Consider the following 4,652-nt stretch of genomic DNA (forward strand, 5'->3'; position numbering starts at 1 on the left):
ATAACTTAACACCGAAAACGGCAAGAGTTGGAGTACAAATTGGGAAAGTTACATCCGGGGTTTTACACGCGGTGTAACGCCCTCGATGCGGCTATATCTCCCACGTGTCGAAGCACGACTTAGAGGCATAACCGCATTGAAAGCAATGTCGCAAGTGAGGTAATCTTCACACAACCCATGTAATACATAAGGGAAAAGATACATAGTTGGCTTACAATCGCCACTTCACACAATTACATGAATAAAGCATTACATCATCCAGATAACAATCAGGGTCCGACTACGGAACAAAATAAAGGAGAACCCCAAATGCGACAAAGGTCCCCGATCGACCCCAACTGGGCTCCACTACTGATCAACTAGAATGGAAACAACACAAAGGACAAGATCTTCATCGAGCTCCTCCTGAGCTGGGTTGCGTCATCTGCACGTACTCATCGGCACCTGCAAGCTGGTTTTGGAAGTATCTGTGAGTCACGGGGACTCAGCAATCTCGCACCCTCGCGATCAAGACTATTTAAGCTTATGGGTAAGGTAAAGGTATGAGGTGGAGCTGCAGCAAGCGACTAGCATATATGGTGGCTAACATACGCAAATGAGAGCGAGAAGAGAAGGCAAAAGCACGGTCGATAAAAGTATGATCAAGAGGTGATCCTATAGCAACTACTGTCAAGCATAACTCCAACACCGTGTTCACTTCCCGGACTTCCCGGAAAGAGACCATCATGGTTACACACGCGGTTGATGCATTTTAATTAAGGTCAACTTCAGGTTTTCTACAACCGGACATTAACCAAATTCCCATCTGCCCATAACCACGGGCACGGCTTTCTAAAGTTCAAATCCCTGCAGGGGTGTCCCAACTTAGCCCATCACAAGCTCTCACGGTCAACGAAGGAATAGACCTCCTCCCGAGACATTCCGATCAGACTCGTACCCGGTTCTACAAGACATCCTCGACAATGGTAAAACAAGTCCAGCAAAACGCCCGATGCGCCGACATCCTGATGGGAGCTGCACATATCTCGTTCTCAGGGCAACACCGGATAGTCCTACGAGTAAAACAGCCCTCAAGTTTCCCCGAGGTGGCCCCGCAGGTCTACTCAGTTTCGGACCAACACTTAGACAAGCACTGGCCGGGGGGGTTTAAAAATAAAGATGACCCTTGGGCTGGCCTAACCCAAGGGAAAAAGAGGCTAGGTGGCGAATGGTAAAACCAAGGTTGGGCCTTGCTGGAGGAGTTTTATTCAAAGTGAACTGTCAAGGGGTTTCCATTATAACCCGACCGTGTAAGGAACACAAAATCCGGGAATAATATACCGATATGACGGAAACTAGGGCGGCAAGAGTGGAACAAAACACCAGGCATAAGGCCGAGCCTTCCACCCTTTACCAAGTATATAGATGCATTAATTAAATAAGATATATTGTGATATCCCAACAAGTAAACATGTTCCAACAAGGAACAACATCTCCATGTTCCAACAAGGAACAAACTTCAATCTTCACCTGCAACTAACAATGCTATAAGAGGGGCTGAGCAAAGCGGTAACATAGCCAAACAACGGTATGCTAGGACAAGGTGGGTTTGAGGCTTGGTTCAACAATATGGGAGGCATGATAAGCAAGTGGTAGGTATCGCAGCATAGGCATAGCAAAAGAGCGAGCAACTAAGCAAGCAAAGATAGAAGTGATTTCGAGGGTATGATCATCTTGCCTGAAATCCCGCAAGGAAGAAGAACGAGTCCAAGAAGAAGACAACGGACGTAGTCGAACAGGGTCTCACAAACGCGACGTTAACGGAACCAACCCGAAGAAGCAACACCGAAAAGAAGCAACACATCATGGTTAAACAACCATCACATAATCATGGCATGATGCACAATCAAGTATGGTGCATGTCCAGTTTAATGAAGCATGGCATGGCAAAAGTGCACAAACAATCCTACAAATTAAGTGGAGCTCAATATGCATCAGGGCAATATTGCCAAAACACCACATAACGTATTTAGTTCGATCTTGTTTATGTACCGAACAATATTAAATGTTTGGTTAACATGGCAAGGTGAACATAACAAGAACTAAACCACCTAAACAATTTAAATGGGGCCAGATATAATAAACAACAAAACCCGGTAAATCCCCATATGCATCTATCAACTTGGTACAACAACAATTTTAAACATTTAAATGTTATTATCATGATGCGCATGACATGAGCAAGTTTTATGCAATATTTATGAAAATGTTGGCACGAAAAGATATGAGGCATTTGTCATCGTGGCGGAAACGAAAGGGGTGCCACGACAACGAATCCGGAAGTGATGCCACGGCAATATATCGGTTCCGGTAGCTCATAGAGATACCGGTGCAAAAGGAAGTGGCGGGAGCGAGCAAAAGAAGGTGGGGCGCTCCCGGATACCGGGTGTCCCATGTGTCGACGATGGTGACAAGGCAAAAGAGGGGCAACGTGCACCCACAATTCGAGCACGGAGCAAGCACGAGCAACTCATACATCACACACGCATTCGTTCACGGATGTCGTTCCGGCGGTTATACCTTCGAAGCGTGCGTTATCGGAGGGGTTCGAGTTTGATCGGAGTAGGGGAAGTAGACGTTCCGTGACGGTAGTCGAAGTAGTTGTTCTCTCATGCTCTAGGGTCGACGGTAGAGGTTCTCGCGATCTCGGCGATGGTAGTGGTACATGTTTATCGGTAGTCGAACATGACGATCTGGAGAGGGTACTTCGCAACATGCATGTCGTCGGTAGTTGTACACAATCGTTGTCGGACTTGGCGGGTTTGAAGTCTCCGGGCGTAGTGGTACATGTCCGTTCTTCGGTCATAGGTACTTGACGTTTTGCTACCCGGGTCTTTGGCGACGGTCGTTGTTCTATGCATCGGGCATCACGGTACTAGCCGAGGTACTTGCCGTTCTTAGCGGTTCCAAAGACGGCAGTAGATGAACATGACGCGTTGTCGTGGTACTTGTTGGTCTTGGTCGAGGCGGCAAAACGTAGGCGTACTTGAGGTGGCCTTGACGATCCCAAAAATGTTCCTGCTCGAGAAGGTCTCTGTCTTGGTCTTCACCGGGCATGGTACTTGGCAAAAAGGATCTCCGAAGGCGGCCTTGCCATCCCTGGATTCGATGACCTTGGCAACGACAAAAAAAGGCAGCGGGGCAGCGAACGGAAGGCAAAGCACAGGCAGGAGGTGATGCAGTTCTTCCTCCTCGTCCTAGACATGTCGAGGCAGGGGAGGTCTTGGCGCTGGGCGCGGGCACACACACTTCCAGCGGGGCATGCTGGAGGCAGGAGGCGAGGCAAGGCGTCAAAGCAAGGGAAGCAGCAGCAGGAGTAGAGGTGGAGGCAAGCTCGTCGGCAACAGAGCAGCAGCGATCCGAGGTCAACCGCAGGAGGTGGGGCGACGAGCTCGCTCCAGTGATGGCGGGGCACAAGGCGTGGGCATGGCCGGACGCTGGTGAACGCCGGAGACTGAGGCGCTGTGAACTGCAGCGGCGGGCGCGGCGGCAAGGTGGACTCGCCGGCCGACGGGGTGCCATGGCAAGGAGGCAGAGCAGAGGAACAGATGAGAGTAGGGGAACGAAGGAGAGGGAGGTGGGTCGGGCGCTGCATGGGCCTTGGGCCACTAGTGGGACGAGGCTGCTGGAGGCCCAACTGACTGACTGGGCTGCACTAGGGTTCTACTCTCTCCCTCATTCTCTCGTACCAAAGAAAGAAAAAAAGGAAAGAAAGAATGGAAAATAAAAAGGGAAGAGAAGGGACTTAGGAAAAGGGGTATTTTTTTAGACTCACAAAACTGAGCTCGATCTAGGAAAATGAAAGTGGCATGATTGAAAGATTTAAATTCAAATACATTTGAATTTAATTCAAATGGTTTGAATAAACTCAAGGTTTTTTAAGAGTCCAAAAATGTCGGGAAAATAGGAAGAGTCTCGATAAAAGGGAAAAGAATTGTTGGCAAAGTTTGGAGGTGAAACTTGAAGCAGAAGACACTTGAGAGTTTAGATTGCAAGTGTGTTTGCGGTTAATTCCAAACTAATGGAATATTTATAGTAGGTCCCTAAATACTGGGATGATATGTTATAAAGAGAACTCACCATGTGAATTCCCTCGGTTTAAATGGATCGAAGATCCATACGGTTTATTTAGTTGAGTTGCAAAAGATTTGTGAGATGATGACATGATGACATGATCCAACGAACCAAACAAAACACATGACGAAACCCGGAAACCCTGGAAGGCATCTGAAGCTCCGGACTTGGGGCGTCACAACACTCCACCACTACGAGAGGATCTCGTCCCGAGATCTAGAATGGCACCGGAGGGAAAACGGAGGAGAAAGAGAAGAGGTAAAACTAAGTTGCTCCTTTGACAAACGAGTGAGACCAAAGAACCTTGAAAAAGGTTAAACCATTTCAAGGAAAGAATACAACAGAGATAAATGAAGTTGAAAACACTCTGTTAGCAAAGAGGAACAAGGAAGAATAACTTTGGGCAGTACTCCTGTTGAGAAGGTTTGCAAGACTTGATACGATGAAAAGAACTTGAGCAGAGGACACGACACTCCGGTTAAACAATATAGAGAAGGGATAAGAATGATATAATTTGGACAGCACTTCGACTGTAAATG

This window comes from Triticum urartu, chromosome 6 (assembly GCF_003073215.2).
Source record: "Triticum urartu cultivar G1812 chromosome 6, Tu2.1, whole genome shotgun sequence".
Classification (NCBI taxonomy): Eukaryota; Viridiplantae; Streptophyta; class Magnoliopsida; order Poales; family Poaceae; genus Triticum; species Triticum urartu.